The sequence below is a fragment of the Pelecanus crispus genome, chromosome 2 (assembly GCF_030463565.1).
Source record: "Pelecanus crispus isolate bPelCri1 chromosome 2, bPelCri1.pri, whole genome shotgun sequence".
NCBI lineage: Eukaryota > Metazoa > Chordata > Aves > Pelecaniformes > Pelecanidae > Pelecanus > Pelecanus crispus.
Window position 1 is genome coordinate 97,060,095 of NC_134644.1, and position 19,775 is coordinate 97,079,869.

General features: G+C 41.3%; 1 protein-coding gene across 1 annotated transcript in view; it reads left to right on the forward strand.

The window, feature by feature from the left end:
* VWC2 (von Willebrand factor C domain containing 2) overlaps positions 1–19,775 on the forward strand; it is a 59,769-nt gene that overhangs the window by 7,608 nt on the left and 32,386 nt on the right. The window lies entirely within an intron of this gene.

Sequence of the window (19,775 nt, forward strand, 5' to 3'; positions counted from 1 at the left end):
AGGGGGCTTCTGTTGGAGAGACCCACGTTGCTCTGTTCTGGTTTTGGAAAAGAATTCCAATATTTTCCTTTTTCCCCAAACGGAGATGGAGAAGAGTTTTCTTTGGGTGGTGTCTTCCCAGTGTGAGGAGCCAGATCTTCCCTTGACGGGGATGGACTCAGTTATGACCTGCAGGGATTTTTGTTACCCAGTAGACAATTAGGATGTTAATACCAGATACTCATGTGGCTTCTGAATACAAATTTCGCATGAACTCATTGTGGATATGTTTCATATAGGCACACAAAACAGAACTCAGGCTCTTCATGTTATCCACCTCTCAACGTGAGCAGTAAAAGTTACTTTTGTTCTCCCTTCTTATTTGTTCCCCTTTCAGAGATTCTTCTCTTCTTTTTTTTATTTCCTGAGGCAAATCAAATGTACCTTATTGAGCTCATTTAATTTTCATAACTAAATGAATTAAACTCCCAAGTTTAATTGAATATTTTTCATAACTAAATTAGACAGAAAGTCTCTCTACTCCCAGCAAGGGCTTGCATTAGATCAAAGTCTTGGTCTATTTAGAGGAAAAAATTACATGACACACTAGCTCATCACTTGTACAGAAGAAATGATAATTTATTAATAGAAATGAAAGCTGCAAAATCTCAAATGAAATTATATTTAAAATGAAAAAAGATATTTAAAAATATTCAGATAATTTGCAGCCATATATTATTTCTCTAGAATAGGTGGGTTCCATTACATTAGCTAAAACAAACTGATTAAAATTGTGGAAAAGCTAGGGGAGGAGAGAGTGTATAGCATATGCTTTCCACAAATTCAACAGTAGATGATAAGGGATAGTTAATTGCATTGGAGGAGTTTCATTTGTATGGGTATAAAAGTAATTGCTTCACATCCCTTAATTGGTTGTTACAACCCTGAAGGAATTTGTTCGCGGCTGTACAGCTTAAGGGCACTCTGCTTATGGAGATGAAGACAAGCATTTTTTGAGGCATTTAGGGAAAGGCTGAATTTGGGAGCTGGTGGTGTGATAGCTAGCCGGTCTGCAGGATCCTTTAGCACTTGTTTGATGGCAAAAGCCTTCTGACATGCTTACAGGCTTTTTGTGTGCACCATGCTCTGTGGCAGTTCCCCAGGTTGGGCTGACTCCTGGCAGGCAAAAGGTCTATTTTCAGTATTGGGGATGGAGTTACAAGCATAATTCATGATGTCTGTGTAGTCTTTCCCACTGAATTTCTCCAGTGGTGTTAACACTATTTGGAGCTGGATCAATTCTCCATTGGTGCACGTTCTCCCACAAGCACCAACATAATGCACTGCAGGGGCCATCTCTGAGCAGTGGCTTGCCTTTGGATTAAGGTGGTACAGCAGTGCAGCGCTTGGCTTGGCTGCTCGCATAGATCCCTTGACGTGTTTCCCAGAAATGGGCCCTCTTTACAAAAATCATATGTAAACATGCCTTAGTTGTGAGGAGGCTGCCCCCTCTGAGTGCTAAAGCTGAACTACTCAAGTTCTGCCTGCAAGAGAAGGGTGCTCTTGTTCCTCAGCATCTCAATCCCCAATATTAATTGCATATTCCTTGTGTATACCCAGAAGCTGGCATCCCTGACCCAGTTTCAGACCAAGGTGAGCAGAGCTGACTGTTTGCAGTGAGCTGTACTGTCACTTCTCTGCATGTCAGAGAACCAAGAGGGGCTTTCCTTGTTAGCTTTTAGATGAGGAAAAAAGCCATTAACAATAACAACAAAAACAAGATAGTTCAGAAGCAGCTCGACTTTTCTGGTTCGGTGGCTTCGGTACAGTATCACAAAGAAATTTCTGAGGAATCCTCTCCGTCTGGGGAGTTAATGTGAAAAAAAAAGCATCAGGCCATTTGCTTTCAGAGCTTATATTAAAGCACGGGACACGCACAGTTTGCAAGGAACTTCAGTGAATCACTGAATGTTTTTAATTAGATTGGAGTGAAAACCTATTGAGCAGGAAAACCTAGGCTGCCTCATCCCCTCATTTTCAAGCCTGCTGGAACAAATGCGCTATAATTGTGATTTGGGGAAACAGTCATCGTGGTGTGCTTCAGGGTTGATCGTTGCAGTGATGACATCAATGACATCGTGTTAGTGACCCAAAAGAGCTTGGGTGATGTACAGGGAGCTCAGCCGCAGAACCTGAGTGGTGGGGAAGGTGGAGTTGTGGAAAGCATGTAAGTGGGGTGAGTGCTGTCATGCTCTGCATTCCGCCCTTGGTAGAGCAAGAAGGGGTGGGAGGTGAAGTTTGGGTTCTCCACATTTACTAACATTTGTGCGTTAAAAACGCACAAAATCCAACTCAGATTTCCCTTCCTTTCCTGGCACTTCATAACATACAAGACTTTCCCAATTTGCCTGGCCTGCGGATTGCTGGCAGTGAACCAACAGAATCAGGGCTAAGGAACTACATCCATCACTGGTAAGACCACATACAAATGCCTGATTAAGAATTATGGAGTGGATCTAGTGAAAGCCTGCCGTTATTTGAAATGAATGAATTCAGTCTCTTGGCAGGCGTGAGACACTGTGCGTTATCCCTTGTGGGAAGGAGCTGGTGTAGTTGACTTCCCCAACCTGATTTCACAAAAGTGCTGGCAAACCCTTCAGATGAGGGATGGGTAGGTAACTGCCCATCAGGCTTACACAACTGCACGCATGTATAGGTACAGACTTATTTTGAATGTAAGAAGTAATAAATGGAAAACTCACAGAGCAAAGAACAGTCTTATGTGTAGGACTTAATAATCACATCCTGACTTAAATACCACATCCTGACTTTCAAGAACGAACCTAGATACTTCCATAGCCGAAGATGTTATTTTTTTTCTTTGTGGGCAGGGACAGGGAGTACTTTAAAGAAGTATCTGCTCTGAAAAGTAGTCTATAGAAGGGATAAAAAGTGACACCTCACTGAGAAAATCTTGGAGTGAAGGGAATTTTCCTGCTTTTTATGTCTCAAGCCACTACAGCTAAGGGAGCTGTTTTGTGTTTATCTTATACATGCCCTGCAATGAAGCAGGGTGGGGGACAGAGGGGAATGAAGGAGAGGCTTTCTTCTTGTGTGGGTTGACATGTTAAGCTTCATATTTCTGTTAATTGACAGCAGCAACAAGAAAAAACATGCAGAAAGTTAAATCTGACTTGAGAGAGTTGCATTAAGTAACAGGTGCCCAATTCAGATCTCCATCCCGCTTTACAGTACAGTACTAGCAATGTAGTTACTTCTGTGGAAGCTGTCCCTGTTCACAGCGATACCAATAAGCTCAGAGTCGGGTACAGACATTTCTACAGTTCATATGGAGTGAAGGGTAAAGATAATAGGCATACAATTCCCTTTCCATTAGGAAAACGCTGGGCACTTTTCACTGATTCATTTGGGGTGGTGGTGGTGGGGGGGTGTAATACTGAAAGTGAATTATCTTGCTAGATTAAATTACCTTGGTTGTCTGTTCCACTTCTATTTCCAGTATTAGAGCCCTAATAGGCGTACACACCTGAACGGCATTTTGCCTGAAGCGTGCAGCCGCAGAGCAGTCGATGGAGTTAAGGGTGGCCCTGCTCCTGCTGGTGTCTTTGCAGGAGGATGAGATTAAACCCGCAGCCCACATGGACCCTGGAGGGGGAGGCAGGGCTGCTAGACCAAAAAGCATTTTGTTCTAAGGTCCCTGAGAGATTTTTATTTCATTATATGGCTAAAAGATTGCCCCAGATAAGATGAAGCTGATCCTGGTGCCTTCCTGGCATTTATCTGTCTGTGCGGCAGTGTTGTTTCTGTGCCTGCAGCAGGGAGAGCTGAGTTTCTCCTGTCAGCGAAGGCTCATAGCTGCGCAGTCAAAAATACAAGCGCTGATGCTCAGGGCGTCGCACGTGCTCTCAGGGCTGGAACGTCCACAGATGTCTGTTCTCACGGGCTGTGCAACAGTGAGACTTTACTCTGGGTGTAGTCATTTCAGGTGCCTTAGGTGGGAAGAGTCAGGACATCATTTCATATTTGGATTCATAGTTATGGTTGAAATATGTGCATCACGTGGTTGAAATGGTTGCCACTAGTAAGGTGCAGGTGTAACGTGATGTGGCTGAAGAGGGTAAATGGTCATGGTTTTGCGTACCTGTACTGTGAGGTTGACTCACTGAAACTTGCTTTAGTACCTTTATGTACAATTACAATGTTTAGGCATGGGGTGACTTGGGAGTGCCTCTGAATGGCAGGTGGGGACCTCCGTCTGTGTGAAGGAGCTCTCAAGGGGGGCAAAAACCTGATACAGGCTGGCAGAGCTGCCATCCCCTTCTGCGATTGTTGGTACAACGGGGCTTTGTCTCACTGCGGGACTTGGGTCTGTTAAAAAATGGTGCTGGTCAAGGCAGTACCATAGCCCCCATGAGCTGTCATCCCTGTAAAATCCAGGTGGAGAGAGGGTTTGTTGGGCTGAGGGACCTGTCTGGCCATAGGAAGGCTGAGGATGTTTATTCTGGGCGGATAAAGGGAAGCTGCACCTTGGCAGCAAGCTGGCTCTTTGCTCTTCCCTGCAGCCCCAGCTTTGCTCAAGCACCATGGAGAATCTGACCTGTAAAATTTAATGTCCTTCTGCAGTGTGTTTAAATAAAATATGATATTCCTTCGACCGTATATGCCTCAATCTCAGCAATGAAGAAAGTATCATAATGCTGTCCAGGTAGAGGTCAAGGCAGGACTATTGCAAACATCAGGAATTTAGCTGCTGTGAAATTTAAATAAACAGTGCCTTTGCTTGTCCTCTCTTCCTCTTTCTATTTTCATTTTAAATACATTTTTCAGCTGTGCTTTGGCAGCTAATTTATATATAGCGAAGAAGACTCAGAAGTTTTAAAGCTCGAGAGTAGTTCTTCAGTCTACATTAAGGAAGGGATCGAGTCAGGTGGTCATGGTGGGGATCAAATCAGGTGGTCATGGTGGTCTCTTCTAGATGTAAAATACAGGAATCATAAATTGATTGTAAAGTCTAGTTTCTAAGATTGAAACAGCATTTCATTTATAAAAAAAGGAATTTACATTAAAAAACAATAACCGACTTAACAAGAAATCACTTCAAACTAGTCCCAGTTCCACCCATACTGTATGCGCCAATGTGATTTGTTCCCCTCTGATGTGTTTAGTTCAGGCATACGCACTGCCTGTGGATGCAGGGCGGTATTTGTTCCATGTCTCTGTGTGCGTGCGTCGCTTAGCAAAAACTTCTACGCAAACTTCCCACTTTAATAGGCTGTATTTCACAAAATGATTTATAATACGGGACTGTTAACCAGGAAATATTAATGTTTCAGGGGGAAAAACACCATTAAAGTTGCATGAACAGCTGTATGTGATTAAAATTGCCTAGTGAATATGCAGGTAGGTTGAAAAACTAGCAGATACTTTGGCAGCTATTTCTTTAAAACAAAGAAATATCTGACTTGCTTCTTTTTGGCTGCGTTGGGCATTTAGAGTGGCTTCCAAATCTGGTAGGTAGTCAGTAAACTAGTTGCAGTAGTTTTTGTTGGTGGTTTCTGCTGTTGATGAGAGGAAGTTCGGTCTATGTCATCTTAATTCAAGGAATTCGTTTAACCCCCTGTCATCTCTCTGCTCGCTTCTCTCATTTTCTCTCTCTACTCTGGGAGAGTTGGTGGCTACACCAGCTACGTGTGCTTCCTGTGCAGAAATCACTGAATTTTCTTCTTGTGCCATTTTTTCCACTTAGATCAGAACCTGTTTAAATGTGCATGGATTACCGCTGCAAACTGGGCTGAGCAAAAGCTTCTGCCAAAACCACACAGGCCTCGTTTCCAACTCACATACATGTGCATGCATGCACACACATATGGGATCCAGTGCTGACTTGGTATTTTCATGCTGAGCTGGCTAAGTAGTGGTAGGTGTTGTTATTTCTTCTAAGGGTTTTTATTTAGTGTACAAGTTACGTTGACTTCCAGGGTATATGACTTTTTTTCCTAATGACAGAAAGCTGTCAGAGGATGAGAAGGATCTGTCTGAAGACATGGCAAAAATACCCAGTTACACTGAGCCTAAATCGGTTACCAGGACAAATCTGTTTATATAGTGTATATGTATTTATTGCATATACATATTGTGTGTGTATATTTTTTTTTTTTTTCCCCCAGCAAGAAGCCAAAATGCTTTCAGTTGGGAGTTCTGCTCCCAAAAGGCAGCAGTAGGTGTCCTTGAGTGTATAACATCCTGTCATTTTGCTCAGACATAGGAGGACAATCAGCAGTTATACTAGTGTTTGGTATTTAAAGTAGTGCTTTATGCTTAAGTAGGAGGATGTAGAAGAGCCTATTAAAATATAAAAGCAGTGTATCCTGTAAGCTTTCCAGAACTCACTTTGCAGTATTTTCTCATTACAGGCTGCTACAGTGAGCCTGAAAAGTGTTTCTTCAGCAGTCAGTTTTTCTCCTCTTACCTGATACTGCAGGCTTAACTCGTATATCACAGATAAATTCTGCTGTATCAGTCACTTTCATGGCACCTTCTTGCAGGGGGTGTCGCTTTACTGTGGGTTGAAGCAAAAGTCGATGATGATGTGCCCCAAACAGTTGCTTAGCAGTGATGGTCCCAGGTGAGTATGGGAAACAAGCTGCCAGCTCCTCGTGGTGGAGTCAGAACTTCAGTGCATCGCGGTTCCTCGGTTCTTAACAGATGTTTTGCTTCAGCTCCAGGAGTGGAGAGGTGAAAATGCTCTCTGTGCTCATAAAAAAAAAGAAACACTGAAATCCTTGGATGGCGGGGAAAAGAATAACTTTTCTGGCAACTTTAATGTATTTAAAACAAGCAAACAAATAACACAAAAAAGAGTGAGAGAGGTCTGATGTACCTTATGCTGCTTGCCATGGTGGTTTCACATGTCTGCCATCCTGTGTAGTCCTGGATGCTGGTTCTGGTTCAGACAGGAAAGTGCCTTCGTGCTAATATCCACCAGGGTATTGGAGTAAACAGTGACTGTTGCTTGATTTGTCTTCCCTGACAGCTTCTCTTTTACATAGAGATGCATTTGGGGATTTGCTTGTTTTCTAGTGAAACAGCTAACCCGCGCTCCTCAAAATGTCAAGGAGCTCCTCATTAGTTGCTTTGGGGTTTTGTTTGTTTGTTTTGGTTTTTAAGTTCTTCATATAAGAATTTTCTGAGTTTGTATTGCAGTTTTATTTATGCATATATATGGATATAGGTAAGATGTTTAAAAAAAAAATCCTGGAGCTCACACTGTGCCCCCTTCCTCCTCTACATGCTGCCCCTAGCGTTCATTCTTTCCTGTTCAAAGAAAGTTCAGAAAACTAACATCAAGGGAGTTGAAGTTTTTCCTACGTCCAGTCTTGTTCTTTATGCTGTTCATTAGAGAAAGTATTCCCAGTGTTAATTTTGCTCCCCCATTCTGCTATCAGATGGCTATTCTAATTTTGTATGTGTCACAAATTGAAATTGTGGCAAACAGTTTTGGGGGTGTGTACGATTCCAAGGTCTGAAATACTTTTGTGCCTCTTGCTGTGTGCTATATCCTTGCAATAATATTTCCTATCAGTAGAACATGATACTACTTGATTAAATTATGAGCTCTTAGATTCTAAAACGATGCCTTGCCCCACATTGAGTTACCATAGGTTAATGCATTACCCAGTGTTAGCTGAGCCACTGTCACTGTCCACCTGAGCTCTCAGCTGTATTCTTTGCAGATAATCCTGTTTGTAAATAGAAGGTATTTACTAGCTGGGTGCTGCAGTGATAGAGTAATAGGAGTACATGGCTGATTAGTATTTTGCAGTGTGATTAAAAGGAGCAATGAAGAAAGATATATACCTTGTTTGTTTTGCTTTATATTCTTTTGGGTTTTTTCATTGCTATTTCATTATGTTAAATGAGACATCCAAGAGTTTGCCTGGCTTTGAGGGGAGGTGGAGGCTTATATTAATGTGTTGTGGTATGTTAGTATATTGGCAGTGCATCCCTCTGATGATAAATGATATATTAAAAATATCCTTTTACTTCTAAGTGCAGTGTAATTTTCTCTGCTTATTTTTCACAGGAAGTTAAGGTTTAGGTGTTAAGGAAGTTGTGAATTGATCCAGGTGACTTACTGATTGATGGAAGCAGGGAATTGGCTGATTTCATACAATCATAGAATGGTTTAGGTTGGAAAAGACCTTTAAGATCATCCAGTCCAACCATTAACCTAACACTACCAAGTCCACACTAAACCAATTAAGGGTAGAGTAGTAATTTCATGTTTCCTGGCTTGGTGGCTGGATTATTTTTTAATGAAAGTGAAAACTAGGAATCATTAAGGTTGGAAAGGACCTCTAAGATCATCAGTCCAACCATCAACCCAGCACCACCATGCCCACTAAACCATGTACCGAAGTGCCACATCTACATGTTTTTTGAACACTTCCAGGGATGGTGACTCCACCACCTTTCTAGGCAGCCTGTTCCAATGCTTGACTACCCTTTCTGTGAAGAAATTTTTCCTAATATCCAATGTAAACCTCCCCTGATGCAGTTTGAGGCTATTTCCTCTCGTCCTATCATTACTTGGGAGAAGAGACCAACACCCACCTCACTCCAACCTCCTTTCAGGTAGCTGTAGAGAGCGATAAGGTCTCCCCTCAGCCTCCTCTTCTCTAGGCTAAACAGTCCCAGTTCCCTCAGCTGCTCCTCGTTAAACTTCATTTCTTAACACTTTGATCTTGTATGGCTTGTACTTTGCAACCACAATGGCCTTTCCACGCACCTCCCCTCAAAGCCAGGCAAACTCTTGGATGTCTCATTTAACATAATGAAATAGCAATGAAAAAACCCAAAAGAATATAAAGCAAAACAAACAAGGTATATATCTTTCTTCATTGCTCCTTTTAATCACACTGCAAAATACTAATCAGCCATGTACTCCTATTACTCTATCACTGCAGCACCCAGCTAGTAAATACCTTCTATTTACAAACAGGATTATCTGCAAAGAATACAGCTGAGAGCTCAGGTGGACAGTGACAGTGGCTCAGCTAACACTGGGTAATGCATTAACCTATGGTAACTCAATGTGGGGCAAGGCATCGTTTTAGAATCTAAGAGCTCATAATTTAATCAAGTAGTATCATGTTCTACTGATAGGAAATATTATTGCAAGGATATAGCACACAGCAAGAGGCACAAAAGTATTTCAGACCTTGGAATCGTACACACCCCCAAAACTGTTTGCCACAATTTCAATTTGTGACACATACAAAATTAGAATAGCCATCTGATAGCAGAATGGGGGAGCAAAATTAACACTGGGAATACTTTCTCTAATGAACAGCATAAAGAACAAGACTGGACGTAGGAAAAACTTCAACTCCCTTGATGTTAGTTTTCTGAACTTTCTTTGAATGACCACTGGGAGCAGCATGTAGAGGAGGAAGGGGGCACAATGTGAGTTCCAGGATTTAAGTCCATGTTGATTACCTTTGCCCAGCAGGTCAAACATCTTTTTATCAGCTGGAGACTCAAATGCTTTCCTAATGTAAAACCTTGATCTTTAAGTTGGAATCAGCTTTTACTTGGATTGCTTCCATGGGGGTAATTATCCACACAGTTGTGCTTCCTTGAGCATGTTCAGCTGTACAACAGTGATTTAAAAAAAAAAAAGAAAATAACAGTTTTTAAGTAATTCCTTACCTTCACCAGCACAGTTACCATAATGATTAGCATTCCAAAGCTGACAAGCAACCAAAAACTTTGATTGCTCTTTTCATTTAGGAAAACCCTCTAATGTTGGGGTTGGGTTTTTTGCTGCCAACACTGGTGCTAGTTAAATTTTCATTAGAGGAGTGACTTCCTACTTGAAAACATCACTTTCTTCTAAATGCCCCGAACTTTTGCTGAGTCTTCAGCTCTGTTTGCTTGTTTCTGTGCCAGTCGTCCTTGGGTGGGGGGGCCTATTAAAAAATTGCATGCATAAATCCAACTTACTTTACAGTCTTGTGGATGATGAGCATTTTTCTCCTGCATCATTTCTTCTTGCGTTGCAACACATTGCTGTTGCACACTGGTTACTGACCACCTTTCCTTGAAGTACTTGCAAGCAGTAAGTCACACTCTCTTTATCACCCACAGAAAAGATGTGTATCTTCACTGCATGCTCACCCAACATGTGATTTAATTTTTTTTCTTTTCCAATGGAATTGATCAGATGGAGCAGTGGCAAGAAGAAAAGAACAAATGATGCACTGTAACATGACTCAAAATACTATTTGGTGAATATCATTGAATAAAGAAGATCTGCATCCAAGCAATTGGGTTTTGGCCTCTTGTGTTTGAAATACTTGGTCACAATCTCCTTTCTCAAAGGTAGTTCCACAAGAGTGTGGTGTTAATTGCTTTTCTCAGAAAAAGCAAAGGTATTACTTCTTACGCTCCAAAATAGTTCCTATTCCTTTCTGATAGTATGATCTCAAACCCTCTCAAACACTTTGACTTCAAAGGGGAAATCATTGGTTAAGCTGGGCAATTGAGGGAGATACACAGTTAGTGAGTCCTATTCAAGACAGAAGAGAAAGGAGTAGTGACTGTTCATGATATCTTATGAAGCCAAGTAACAAGACAGCACAATGGTAAATGAAATTCAGCAGAACCATATGTCAGATAGTGAAAGAAATTGCTTGGATATTTTGATGACCTCTTGTTAAGATTTCTGCCAAGTGGTTTTAGTTAAATACTAATGTGAAATGCTGTATGTAAACATTTGTCAGGCTTCATTAAGGAAGGCTTGCATTTATTAGAAGTATGCTATTACATTGACGGGTTCCTCCCACCTGATTTGTGTAGTCTTCCATGTTTGCTGAGCACTCAGCAAGAAGAGGTTGCAGAAGTACAGAGAAGAGCGTCAAGAAAACTGAATATTCCCCTGTGAGAATAGTTGAGGTCTCTAGTAGTGATAGCACATGAATTAAAAATCACATGATAAAGTGCGGTACTGGGGGAGAAGGATAGTACCAATGAAAATCTTCCCTGTGCTCACAATACAAAGACAAGGGAGAAGCAAGAAAATCAAAAGGCATTGTACGTAATAAGGTCTTTAATGCACTGTGTAACTAACCCATGAACACACTGCAGAAGATAGTGCTGACACACAGTTTCCTAGGATTAAAATAAAGATTGTATCTTTGACGGAAAGAATAAAATACCTTAACCTAGCTGCAGTGAAACTGCTTGCGGTGACATGCTATAGAGCCTAGTAGAAGCCTGCTTATAGGAGTTCATTTTTACATGAGCAGAAATGTAACATTATTCATAGAATCATTGAATCATTTAGGTTGGAAAAGACCTTTAAGATCATCCAGTCCAACCAGTAACCTAACATTGCCATGTCCACCACTAAATCAATTAAGGGCAGAGTAGCAACCCCACGCCTCCTGGCTTGGTGGCTGGTTTATAATGAAAGTAAAAACTAGGAATCATTAAGATTGGAAAAGACCTCTAAGATCATGATTCCAATCATCAGCCCAACACCACCATGCCCACTAAACCATGTCCCAAAGTGCCACGTCCACCTGTTTTTTGGACCCTTTTGACATGAGGAAGCGGGATGGAAAATCTACCTTGACCTTGTTTCCGAATGTCCACATTTTAGAATTTCCTTTTCGAACTGCATCTTTTTAAAGCACTTTGCAGAAAAGTGGTTAGGCTATCTTGACTTTAGCCCAACCAAACCCATCCTGGAAGTACATGTACCTTCTTGTTAAGGCAAGAAGACAGACCTAATTTAATTAATGTTTAGAACAGCAGCAATCCTTTCCCCATACAACTATTGCACAATCATTGTGGTGTGTGCTGGGACACAATAGCACGTTACTCAGTACATGCAGATGATGGAGAAGAGACCTAATGAGGATGCCTTTTGGCTTGGTCCACTTTCAGCCGTTCTGTTGAGTTTTATTTAAATGACCTAAAGGTAGGTCACTCATAAATTGATTGTGTAATAGCTATTCATACTGTTTTAGACTTCTGAGATTGGTCAATAGTTATAGTTGACCAATTGATTGAGTTATAGTTCGTGTGTGTTTAATACAATCTACTGAAGGGCTAATTAAGGAAAAAAAGGCTCAGAAGCAAATAAATTATAGCAGTATATGGAGTTATTTGTTATGTCAATGCAATAGAGAATGTGCCACCCCAAAATGGAAAGCTAATTATTTTCCTGCCATGGCAGCTTGCTAACCTGTTATATTGCTAATGAATGGATTAGATGGAGGTTTGGCAGGCATTAACATAAGCGAATGATTGTTTTTGAGACCAGTTCATACTGATGCTGAGGGCCAAGCCAGGTAATGATTATGACAACTTGGAGGCAATTCTGCATCCATTATTTAGGTATATATTTCTCTCTCTCTTTTTTCCATAGATATTTACATCTCATTATACATGTACATCCCTAAGCACTCATACATACAGCTGGAATATGTGGGGAAGTCTCATTACCTAGTTTGTAGCCTAAACATTAAATCTGCAGGTTGGGTTTTGATTTCATTGTGTTTAAATAAGGTATGTTTTCGTTCTCCCATGGCTGTCATATTTTGCTGTGATTAGGTAAGCTGCTAAGACATGGAAGAGTCAGGTCCAAGCATTGGGGGAAGTAAGGTCCAGGTGTGTTGCTAAAGGCTGCATGGCTTGCTGGTAAGCAGGCGTTTGTCAAGTGCACCATTTTATATGCCTGTGGTGCTGAAAAATATCCTCTTCCTTGATTTTTCTTGCTGGCAGCTTATTCAGCAGAGAAGTTTTATTGGTTGCGTAGTTTTCATTACAAGCAGGTGATGTATTTGTCAGTATGAGAGGACTTCTTAATTTCACATCACTCGAGTGTTTAATCTTCAGTCGTCTTAGTTAAGTTTGTTCTGACAGCTGATTCTTTCCAGTCAAAATGACTGGAGAGTCACATCAGTTATCTTGAAATACGTGGGTTTGTATTTGTGCCTAGGTATGACTGATTTGGCTTTGGCTCTGAGGTCTGTTGTGCTCCCTCAGGGCCCTGGCGCTCTCCCCCTGGCTCTGCTGCTGGCTGTGCAGTCACCTGGCTACAGCTGTGCACCTCAAGATGCTTTCATGAAAATCCCTGTGGTATAAGTTAAGTGGAGGAGCAGTCTGGAAACCTTTACAGTTCTCGAAGCAAGTTTCGGGGAGAGCAGGAGAAGTTTTCTGGACTCTGTTTCTGAGGACTGCTACCAGAGACAAATATTTGGGATGGATAGTTGACAGAAAATTAAAATCTCCCCTGGTACAAGTCATGTTAGTGTAAATGAAATACATGCATTACGACACCTGGACAATGCAAAAGGGAACTTTATGGATTCAGATGACATAAAACCCACTCATATTTACCCCAAGCTGGGATCAGCTCCAAAGATGGTTCTCACCCTTTGAGGTTCAGCTTGCAGGTTTCTAGCCTCCTGACTAAGCATGTTCTCTATACGTGCATATGTGTACACATATGTATATATACATATGCTACAGGGGCCATCAGACACCATGCTTAGTGAAAGCACTTCCCACTTTTTAAACTCCCTCTCAAAATGCTTCCCTGCAGTGGGCCGTGGCCATCACCCTCTTACTTCACCTCCCAGACATTGGGGACAAACTTTTTAGTAGGGCCTGTAGCAATAGGACAAGGGGTAATGGTTTTAAACTTAAAGAAGGTAGATTTAGATTAGATATAAGGAAGAAATTTTTTATGATGAGGGTGTGAAACACTGAAACAGGTTGCCTAGAGAACTTGTCAGTGCCCCATCACTGGAAGTGTTCAAGGTCAGGCTGGATGGAGCTCTGAGCAACCTGATCTAGTTGAGGATGTCCCTGTTTATTGCAGGGGGGTTGGACTAGATGACCTTTAAAGGTCCCTTCCAACCTGAGCTATTCTATGATTCTGTGATTCTACATGCAAAGACAGTAAGGTGGGCTGTGTACTGGAGTAGCAGCTGTAGCTTCCTCACCACTTTCTTGAGACAGGGTGGTTGGCAACTTGCTGTAACATGCTCATCCTTCCATCTGGACTATATTGAAATGGATGCATGGGCACAACACCTGCTTCTGTGGGCGCATAGACCATCACACCCTCATTTTGCAGAGAAAGCTGCAGGAGTACTGTACCAAGAACTGCAAGCCTACTTTTGCTACAGAGCATTAGAGGAAAAGAGGTTGCCTTGGTATTACAGTCCTTGAGATGAAAGATGACATTTTGGTTTGCTGCCTAAAGATGTGGGCAGTTGTCCTGTCATTAGTTGTGCCTAGCTTATGCTGTAATACATTTGTTACAGTTATGAGGCTTGAAATCTAGTGTGTGTGTTTTCTTTTTGTTGCCTTTTCCTTTTTTAATAATTGAAAACAGAGGTTTGGATTTAATCATAAGATTTCTACAGACTGTAATGCATCACCCATAATTCACCTGTGACCATAACTAACACACACGAGTTGGAGGTCCCTCCTTGGCTGCAGGCTCTTTATGGTGGGGGTAGCTATGGAATGGAGATGCAAGAGCAAGCTCCGTAATTAGAATGGCCCAAAGGTGCGTTCCCAACTGGGCAGCTGCATAAAAAGGTAAATTCCCACCTGTTGTCACTAGAGGTCAGTGTTAAAGTAATTTTAAGGCCAAATCTCTTCTTGCCATGTAGTGGATTGTGAATTCAGGCTGTGGGTGGTTGTGGCACAGAAGGGACTCGCATGAAATGAGTAAAATACTGAGCTTAAATAGTTGGGTTGAGTCGTTTCATACATTCTTGTAACCCCTGTTGTTTTGATGGAGTGACTGCTGATTTACCTCCAGATTAATGACAAGATGATTTGATCGGTTATCTTTTGTTTTCCCTCCCTGCTTACTTGCCTGCTTTATAATTAAATATCTGTGTTCCTTTTTAAATTTGTGGGTTAGTTCATTAGAAGAGGTCCAATTGAATAGCTGTTAAAATAATTTTCAGCCGCCGTTTGGGAGCAGAAGTTAGATATACAGATACTGTTACAATTCTGTTATGATTCACTGGTTTTTGCACATTGGCAGCTGATTATATAGGAGGTGGTGTCCACGTGGGTGAGTGCATCTTGTGTGGAATCGGAGACATAAAACTTCCTCACCAAAGCCCCAGCTCTTTGGCATAGGTCCCTTCAATAACCTTTGAATATCCCAGCTAAAGAAGAACTGTATGTAATAGGCAGATCTTGCTGCAAGTTGAATTTGAGTATTTAGTTATTTTGATTTTTATAATATATGTGTTTTATTAAAATAAGGACTAGCTTTTGATCCCCAGTTTTTCCATGTGGAAATCGTGTATATAGACAGAAGTCTCAAATAGCAAGATGGATCTGTTCATGCAAGAATATCCAGCGTATGGCCAAGTGGAGCTGCATGTCTGTGCTGGGGTATGTAATATGTTTGTAGGCTGTGCTCATAGAAAGCTTCTGGATAAACTAAATTTCTGGCTGGCTGAGAATGCCAGGCCACGGGGGTACAGGAAAAGATGCTGCCAGTCACTGCAGCTCACTGAGCCAGCCCTTATCTCCATGGGAGCGACGGGACTCTTGAGGAGTTGGTGTTATCTTCTGCCTGTGAACTTCCAGAGCTGCTTGTCTTTGGGGTTGTGGTGTGTGCTTTGTTCGTAGCAGATTGCACTTAGCAATAATTGGCACTGCATCTGACCCTTCCTGGTTTAGGGCATATTGGCAAGGAAAAGAATTATATGACGTGATAATGTCTGGAAAATAACCGAGTAGCCTCGTGTAAATGTTATTATTCATCAGTGTGCATTTGAACACTGTGTTACACACCAAGGAAGGAAAAACAGACTTGGTGGGGAAAGGAAGGAAACCTCCCCAATTTCAGGGAGAGCCTTGTGTCTTATATAGCCTTTGTAACTCTAAAATAATGAACTTCTTTTCAAATATAAGATTATTTGCTTATATTTACCTTTATAATTCCAGATAAAATAGTGTTATTTAAATGGGTGTCATGCCTTCCATTTTTGGAAGGTGAAATGGCATTTGCGTTTTGTGCTGTCTCAAAGCCTTGACTTCCCCAAATCATTTTAGTGTGACAAACCCGCCTCAGTGACAATTAAAGAGAGAATAGCTTAACATAAATTCATATATATGTGCTTTCATCATTTTCATAGAAAGACAGCTGAGTAGTTCCCAGCAGTGAACTCCCAGTGCCTGTTTTCCATAAAGAAAATTCAAGAAATAATTAAGAATACCCAAACCCCAATTATTTCAGCCCTTACAAGATGCACCCACAGGAATACCAAGCTGCTGGATGAGTCAGTATAGATGGGTTTCCAGGGATTGTTTGGGAGTTTGATAACATGACACAGATTTATTCAGTCAGCCTCCATTGCTGGGGTATTTTTATTAGGAAGGTCAGTGATCTGTCTGAGCCTAATTATCCCATCTGGCGAGTATGCTTGAGGCACACAAGTTTCCTGCAGTTCATGTGCACAAAGAAACAATGTGGTTAGCATGTTATTTATTCAGCTCTGACTCCTCAGCTGAACGGAAAGGTATCTGCTGGCAGCTGCATTGCCCAGGGTAGCCTTAGACTCTGGGAAAGGACTTGAGTTTGCATCTCCAGCTTTATGGGGAGAGCTTCTTCTACTGCTCTGCTATTGGGACTCTTGTTTTCATCCTGTTTTTTTTAACTCATTCTTTTAATGGTCTCAGAGCTTACGGTTAAAAGCTGTGTGTTGATTCAGAATTTCTTTTCAGTTTTTCAGAAGTTTCTTTCATTCTTCTGGTACCACTGAAATGTTAGATGGACTTTTCAGAAAGACCTCCAGGTCTTCAAGCTGCAGCATCATGCAGGTAGCGTTGTCTATTTCAAGTCTTTATACAGACCTCCAAGAGCACAGTATGCAGTCAGCCCAACCATCTCCAATGCAGTTCAGCTGCACTGTGCCTCTGTAATGCGTATAAGTAGTGTTGGGGAAGAATGCTGGTGGAGCAAGTACCACATCCAAGACCATGTCATGGTCACACAAGACATGGACAAAAAAGGAAATGAACGTGTTAACTCGTGGGTTATATATTAGCATACAAACTGCTAAACCCCTCCATTCATTCCTAGGGCATCCATTCAAATTGCCAGCCAAAATTAATATGGATTACAGACAGTCAGTATATTTAAACTTTCACCAAGACTATGTGCAAAACCGAAATCTTCAGACATCATTATTAACGAAGCTGCTCAGTCATATGCAATAATATAGATATATATTTTAAGACATCCATTTCCATGCTTTGAAATCCTATTTCAGCTCTGGAAGGAATGTAATATAATTCTTGCTGGAAAATGTTTTAGATAAATCTATGAATTCGGTCAAAACTGTATGTCCTTTATCTGCTGCTAAACTCTTTCATTAGCGGCTCTTGACAAAACAGTGCCATGTAAAAGGTGACAGTCAAACTGATAAAAATCCAGTTTTCTTTGTTTAACCAGAAACAGGTGTGCAGTCTATGTATTTTCTCTGTGAGCTTTGAGACCAGTGACCGGATTGAGATAGGTCTGTAGCTGTCAGGTTTGCAGCTTGAATTCTGTCTCTGGCCCTCTTCCCACTAGTATGAACTATACCTATTAGCAGAAGCACAGAGCAAAGCTGTGCCAAACTGTGATAAAGATTATATGCACTAGAACGATAAAAGAAAACAAAATATTATTGTATCCCGGGAACGTGCTGATGTATAGAGGTTTTGAAAAACTGTAATAAAGGAGGGAAAACTCGAAGGAAAAACTTGTTTTTTTTCCTTTCCTCCCCTCTGTCTAGAATCATTTCATAAATGAGTAAAACACAGTGTGCTAGCCCTTGTTATGTCTGTGTTTGCAAACATGCAGACTTGTAGAGGGAGCAAACTCGTCTCTTCTGGTGCTGCAGTGAAAATGTGGGTGCTTTTTCTAGTATAATCATTGAAATGTGAAATGTTTCAACAAAAAGCTTATCATTTCTTTGTTTGGAAGATAACTCAGGAAAAGTCCGGGATACCTTGTCTGTGCGGAACAAAGTAACATTGTTTCCTTTCCTGATAGATTTGATTTGGTACACTGGTCTGGTAAGCAATTATAATTGCTTGAAGCAATTGTAATTGCAGATATTTCTTGATAGCCTAAGCTGATCTTTAATTCTGCTAACATCTTAGTTCAAATAGTGCTTAAGTGATTTAAGGAAAGGACATGGAAGGTATGGGAATGAGGAAAAAATGAGAGAGAAGAATGAAGAGGAAGAAAGGGTGGGGAAGGAGTCGAGGAAGATGGGAGAGGGAGAATTAGACTATGGCACGCTGAAGAAAAAGGTTGTGTACCCATAGTGAGGCAGGCGAGAGGTGCTTTTATTTGAGTCTGATGTATGTTCTTGTTATCTGTGTTTGGGGGAGAAGAATATACTTGGCCACAGGGTCAAGTCCAAATGTTTCCAAGTAAAGCATTTGGGAGTGTGAGGCATGGAAAGCAGAGCTGTGGTGGCCGTATATTCTGCACAGACCCCGCATCTGCTTGGCTGGCTACAACCCTGCAAGGCAGACAGGAGCAAACTGCATGGTGCATGCGTCTCTGTCTTCCCTGGATCCATCCTGCACTCCTGCGAGCACCAGATTTATTTCATTGTTTTAATCATCCTCAACAAAGTGATCCATCAGCGTCTTAAAACTTTCCTCCTAGGATAGGAGCTAAGCAGCCATTTTATTGATGAGCTTATTGAGATGTTATATGCGTCTGACACTGGCTTTCATCACAGCACGGTTCTGTTGCTTTGGCAGGAGAATTTTATCTAAAATGTATGAAACAAAGGGGGGGCTTGGCATAGCTAAATGTTTATTAAAAAAAAAAAGGGAAGTCGATGGTAGAGTCTGTAGTCAGTAGAGGCACTGGGGTATTCAAAAACAGAACTATTAGCTGAAAATTTGTAGGGTCTTTTTGGTTTGGGTTTTTTTTTTTTTTAATTAGTTATTGCCTTTAGTCATAATAGATTTTTTTTTCATGGCCTTGGAACTAATTGTGAGCAGCAAAGGAACTTAAGGAAAGTTTGAATGATTTAACTTCTGAGTTGTTTTTCCTGGGAAAGTTTGAATGATTTAGCTTCTGAGTTGTTTTTCCTGGGAAAACAGACATGGTGTTTTTCGTTGTTGGCAAAAGGTTTCAGTGCTGCAGGCTGTAAAGATACCATTTTGTCTTTTGCAAGCACAAAAATCACAGGGAAGTTGGGTTTCTTTTTTTTTTTTTTAGGAGAGTGGAGGAAGGAGGAGAAGCTGTAAGATGCAGCCCTACATGTAAAGTATCCTCTAAGCTCAATATCATATGCAAATTCTGTGTGATGTACTTAACGGACTCCCAGATTTTCAGTGTCCAGGGCAAGCATCCTGAGTGTGAGAAACTCAGGCAATGGGGACCCAAGAGCATCTCATCCAGTGTGAGTCCATCACATCCCTACGCTCTGTTGTTTGAGGGAAGACCGTGATGCCCAGTTCTCTTTGTCACCGTGAAAGCTGGTGATGGCTGGAAAAATATATTTGATGTTTGAGGAATGATGTGCTTTTTCTTCCTCTTTCATTTTAAGGAGACAACGTTCGTTTCAAATGGGAAGTGCTGAAATGAGCATTTCTGATCTGTGTGGTGACACCTGTGGCTCATATGAAGTTTTTGGCAGTGATAATGGATTCATTGCTTGGCTAAAATGACTCCCTCCCAGCTGCCTTTGTGTGGTTTTATATTTGCTTGC